This window comes from Tyto alba, unplaced genomic scaffold (assembly GCF_018691265.1).
Source record: "Tyto alba isolate M040663 unplaced genomic scaffold, T.alba_DEE_v4.0 Super-Scaffold_40, whole genome shotgun sequence".
NCBI classification, from domain to species: domain Eukaryota; kingdom Metazoa; phylum Chordata; class Aves; order Strigiformes; family Tytonidae; genus Tyto; species Tyto alba.
In genome coordinates, this window is record NW_024881316.1 from 37,985,853 (window position 1) to 37,991,852 (window position 6,000).

A 6,000-nucleotide genomic window follows, 5' to 3' on the forward strand; every position below is an offset into this window, starting at 1 on the left:
ATCAAATATAAGAAGAGGGAGATATAAACATCACTGCAAACGCTTCTTCCTCGTGTTTGAGTAAATAGCTTACATTTACTTATTTCTTAGCAAAATGAGCTTTTCAAATCCTGCGGGAACATTCCCAACTCAGGATGCCAAAGGCAGTTAGACAGGAGAGAGATGCCACTCTCCAGAACAGTCACAGTGGTAACAGCTCTGGATGGATGGAGAAATGAAGCTCAGTGCATCTGATTTTCTTCACAGTAAAAAATACAGACAACAGTGTGCTTTCAGACATGAGTTTTAAGAACATCGACCTTAGCTTTGAGGCATCTAATTGTAAAATAGGCTATTCAAATAATTTATGAATTCAGGCTGCAATACAACAGGGAGAAGGATTTCCCTCCCTCCCCCTAACCCCAATCCCATAAATTATATATCAAAAAAGCTTCTGACAACTACTTAGATTTTAAGTTAAACCTATGTGTATCAGAGAGCTATAGGAGAGTACAGAATGATGGCTTTTATCTAAAATGTCAGTGTAAGCCTACACATCCCCTTAAAAACACCGAACCACCTCCACAGTGTTATTAAATTGTGCAAACTCCAGTGCCCAGATATGACTCAGTCATCCAGAGCTCACCACAGACAAGCAGGGGACCAGACTCCAGAAGCCACTATGCTCCATGCCATATTCCAGACATGACAACTCCCATGACATATCATTGCTCTTCAACAGGTCTGAGGAACACACATTCATGAACCACATTTATTAAGACTTTAACCAAACCAGACTAGCACTTGTGATAGGCACACACAGCACCACAAGTTGCACTGCTATGGCACCTTCAAAAAGAACTTTTCACATTTTGCAAACTTCACAAATTCCTTACATAGATTTACTCAAAAATAAGCATCAGACTTAAGCATTAGCTTCACCTTTTGCACTGCTGATCATCCAAACCATGATGCTAAAAGTCAACCTGTCCATCATCAATATGAACACCCCTACAGAAGTATTATCATGGGCAGGAAAAAAAAAAAAAAGGATAAAACACACAAAGAGGTCCCATAGAGCACTGGTTCTGTAGTCTCTTGACAAGTTCATAAATTAGACAAGAATATTTCATCGGTTAGTATGCAAAAGTAACCATCCCTCAACTAAGGTAAGACTGACTGATATTTAACTTAATGTCAACATGAAGATACCAACCATAAGATTATTTCTAAACATTTAAAATCCACAATAATAAATAAAAATATTTCAAGCACCTCTGTGTCAGTGCAGCACTGCGTCATATGTGTCCTAAAAGGTATTTGTCCTATAGCTATTACTGTTATTTTTCCTGTAGAAGCAACCACTGCTACCAGTTTAAATCAAGAACTTGTATCAAGCAGCATAAAGATAGAAAAGACGACGCATTTTTCATTTTAATTGGAAGTGTGAATTGGAATTCTGTGAAAGTAAAAGAATGGCAAATTCAGTACTTCATAAGAATTAGGACCTGTACATCTCACATCATTCACATTGCTCTCGTTATCATTCACACATGAGTGCATAGCAGCTTCTATTCAAATTTTAATTTAAACAACAATATTCAAATTTATGACTGTGTTTTTTGCAACTCTCAAGCTGCCCCATGTATTAAATATTTTAATTCATGCCTCTCAAACTGTTTTCTCTGATTTAATGTTACTGTTTTGCATTCCTAGACAACATGAGTAGAAAGCACTGCTAAAAGAATGATTGATAATACTGAAACAGATCCAAATACATACTGAATTCAGCACAGAGGAAACACTGAAAGGCTTTGGCTCCTTCAAATCAACATACAGTATTAGTATGCATATTCCCCTGTCCACTGATGTTACAAGGTCACACTGACATACTTAGTTTGTCTCCAGGGATTTAACAGGAGATCAAGCGATGTCTGGATTGCATAGTTTTTGGATACAGAAGAATATTTCTCTGTTTTGTATAAAATGTGAACTGAATGATCAAGTTCACATGCTACTGCATGCAATATGCACCTAGTGCTAAAGAATGCCAGTGATTCTACAAAACTCTTTTATAGTTTATCTAAAAAATCTAATTAAAAGGGTATTTGGAAATATGTATAAATATGATTGATTAATGAGGTCTTATTTAGTATCTGTACACCAGTAAAATATTTCCCCTGTTAAATTATGGGAATTGTTATTCACCTAAATAACATCTAGAATTTTTGACACACATTTTAAGCTCTTCATTTTGTGTAACACGTAACATGGAAATTTGCAACATACTGAACATACAAATCCTCAATGTCTTTGTGAGACTACCATACTGCTGAGGACAAGATATTTCAGCCTGACAAAACAGTGTCGAAAAATGATGTCATGAAGACAATCTAAACACACTAACAATGAATTACCTTCCCAGCACTGTAAAATTCACTAATAGACTCACTATTATTGCAAAATGACATCTGCTGACAGAAACTATGCAGTAGTATCCAAGATGATCACCATTTTTCCTTGGTGAATTAACCATCTATTTTTTATTCTAATTACTGGCATACATTGTTTTTTTAATCACTTGCTGTTTGCTTATTTTCTGGTTTTAATAAAGAACAGAAGTTCATGGGAAAAAACAAAGCATCACTGCAAAAACAGCACAGGAGAGTAGTGAAAAAGTATAGAGCAAGACACAATAAAATACTGGGCAGTCATTAAGAAACCATATAAAGAACCCAGACAACTTCACTTATACTTGCCATACTTTGCATTTAAGTGAAACCTTAAAGACCAGATAGACTATACTATAGCAGTTCAAACTGAACTTGAATAATTTTCTTTTTAGTTGCTACTTGATGCTTTTTATGAATTTATGTCAAACCCTTTGTGCTATTCCCATAATCTGTAATTTCATTTTATTAAAACATTTTTTTCAGGTCTACCCTAGGAAAGCCGAATTCATGAGTAGTAGGGCTTTATCGTTTATTTTTAATTCGGGCCTGGTGAGGTGGCATATAGGGGTATTATGGGAAAGTAAAAAGGAGACTCAAACACAAGAAATTACAAAGTTTATTCCTTAAAAAAATAAACAAGTACATTGCTGATATATAAGTCTTCCTTACAATTTATGAAAATACAAAAGTTAGCATAACAGAGAAAAGGGAAGTATGTTTGGTTCTTCCCTGTGTAATATGAGTTGGGGTATTTTTGCTGAGCAGTGCTGAGCACATGAAATTCTCTGCCCACAAGGCAACCTCATGTCACGACAGCATTTCATTCCAGATGTCCCCACCTAAGAGTTCACAGCCAAAGTCATTTGCCCTTTTTTCTGACCTTGCAGATGGTGAGAACAGGAGGAGCAAAGCAAAAACATCCCTGTCCCCCTTAACTTACTCCTTCCCCATAGGCATATTAAACTGCTTTTAGGAGCTACTAAACAAAACCAGAGAGCACGAAGACGGGCTGCATGGCAGTCAAAGACTACCAAGAACAGGCTGGAAACCACCACACATCACCACCCTTGGCGAGTTAGTACCACTGCTGAAAGCCTGTGAAGTTAAAGAGTCTTGCCGTGCTGCCAGCGAATTATGGAGCGTTCGCTTATACACAGTGGCATCATGTATTAGCAAGATCTTAACAAACCCCAGATAAATAAAATTAAAGCTAAACGGTCTTGAAATTAAATTAGGGGAAAAATAATAATAGGAAGAATATGTGCAAGCGTGGTATCTGTTCACTGTAACGCGTCTCAGCCCGAACAGAGATTCAAACACGGAGGTGAACACAGCCTGACAGACCTTGTTTCCATCTCACGCCCAGGTACACCCCTCTGGAACCACCGCGTTTACAGAACCCTGCACCCAACCACCACCAGCAGCTGGAATTTGAAGTTTTCGGTATAATCCAAATTGTCAATTTAATCCCCCCCCCCCCCCCCCCAGCACCGACGTTCTTACTGCAGCAAGGCACCGCGACGGGGTTTTGAGGCGATACCCTCGGCCAGCCTTAAGAGTTCAGGGGGGCTCCTCGGGGCCCGGGCGCGGGCAGAGGCGGGTCCCCGCACGGCGCCGCTCTCCCCTGCGGCCGCGCCGGCCCCGGCCTTCCCCGGCCGGCCACGGACAAGCGGGGATTGTCCCCCCCCGGAGGGGCCTGCGCCCGGGGGAAGCCTCTCCCCCCCGCCTGGGGCGAGGCCAACCGGGGAACCTCCGCGGGGGCCCGCACCGCGACCGACGCCCCCCCCAGACGCCGCCGGTAGCCGAGGCGAAGCGAGAGCTCCCAGCGCTCCCCGCCCCGCCGCTGCGGCAGCCGGCAACGCTCTGGGGCCGGCGCTTCCCCAGGCAACAGTTGGCCGCGTTCCCCCCTCCCCGCCGCGGCGATGTGAGGGGGCCGGGGCAGCCGCGCCGCCCGGGGAGGGGTGACCCTGGGCCGGGGAGCGGGCACAACGGGCGCGGGGAGCCCCGCGGGTGGAGAAAGCCCCGGGGGCTGCAGAGCCCCGTCCCCGCCCCGCTGCCGGAACGAGCTGCGGGAACCAGCGGTAGAGTCGGCTCAGCCCCCGGGGCGGGCGGCGGCGGCACCCGGCCCCGCCGTGCCTCCCCGCCCCACCGCTTTTACCTGAGCCGCCGCTGCAGGGACCCTCGTCCATCCCCCGCTCCTCCGGAACAGCCGCCGGCGCTGCGCTGCGCTGCGCGGCGCGGCCCAGCGCGACGCTCCCAGGCCCGCCCCGCCGCGGCTGCGTGCGGCTCCCGCCGGCGGCCGGCCCCGGGCGGGCGGGCGCGGCCGCCTCAGACCCGCCTCAGACCCTCCTCCCGCCGCCGCGGGCTGCGCGTTGGGAGGGGACCGGGGCGGGGGGGCCGAGGGGGGGACCGGGGCGGGGGGGCCGAGGGGGGGACCGGGGCGGGGGGGCCGAGGGGGGGACCGGGGCGGGGGCGGGGGGAGCGGGGCGGCACTGAACGAGGGGAGCGGGGAGACGAGGCGGTGGGGAGAATCTCCGCGGGGACCCTCCGGCTCCCCGGCCCGGCGGGCGGGGGGGTCTGGGGTGTCTGCTCGGAAATAAGGGCCGGGAAACGTGCTGTGCCCCCGCCCGGGGACAGCGGCGCTGACCCAAATCCACCCCGATTCGCCGAGATCACGTCCCCCTCGCCGCCCAGCTCTTTTTTTTTTTTTTTTTTTTGGTGGGGGTGACGGACGAGGCTGTGTTCGTCGAGACTGCAAATACTTTTTTTTTTTTTTTTTTTTTTTTTTTTTAATCGCGTTTCTGGCTGTGCAGAAGACAGCACTTCCTCAAGACGTCAAAACCAGATCTGAGCCCATTCACAGCTCGTGAAAATACTCTGCAACTTCCTCTTGCTGTTTTGAGGGTTAAATAAGGTTAAAGTTGCAAGAGTAGCTATAGGGAGCTTCGTTTCCCCCTTCCCCAAAAGCCAGTCTATGAGTCATTTACAGGAAGAAAGAAAGAGAAAAAAAAAAAAAAAAAAGCCTACAAGTTACAATGTTGGAAGTCCAGCATAAAAATATCTGATTATTTTTTCCTACCAGGGTTTTGCTTGCTGAGCTCTTTAAATGTGAGAAGCCATGATGCTGACCACAAAGCCATGACAGCACTGTGCCAGTGAACCTGAGAATTCACAGCTGCATTCTGCCTCAGGCAGAGCCTGGAAGAAAGGGCCTGTGCAAACCAACAAGAGGTGTGATTCTCATGAATAAGACAAGTTTTGAAGCGCTGTGAAGCCGAGCAGTTTGCTAGAGCTGCGAGCAAGTAGAGTCTGCTGCTGACTTGACCCTCTGGCCTGTCACTCCCTCTGAGCAAGCGTCCCAGAGCAGCATCACCTAAAATGCTTTAACTTCTTGCCTTTACCCAGGACGTATCCACATGTCCTTGACTTGCTCTTCTTTGATCTGAAAATTCCAAATTTTCTAGTTACAAAATCATTCGAGTGACATACTTAGTCTATTAAAAGGCTTGGTGTCTGTTGCTGTGGCACATATTTAATATAGCTACCCTTACAGCACCCAGCTTAGTAG

The 6,000-nt window shown here is 46.7% G+C and overlaps 1 protein-coding gene across 3 annotated transcripts in view; it reads right to left on the reverse strand.

Annotated features, from left to right (window-relative positions):
- CYRIA (CYFIP related Rac1 interactor A) overlaps window positions 1-4,735 on the reverse strand; it is a 57,933-nt gene extending 53,198 nt beyond the window's left edge. For all 3 annotated transcript variants that reach the window (XM_033004530.2, XM_033004531.2, XM_033004532.2), the window contains exon 1: window positions 4,591-4,735. The gene's annotated coding sequence lies outside the window, so the exon portion shown is untranslated. The remainder of the gene's footprint in view (window positions 1-4,590) is intronic.
- Between the last annotated feature and the right edge of the window lie 1,265 nt (window positions 4,736-6,000).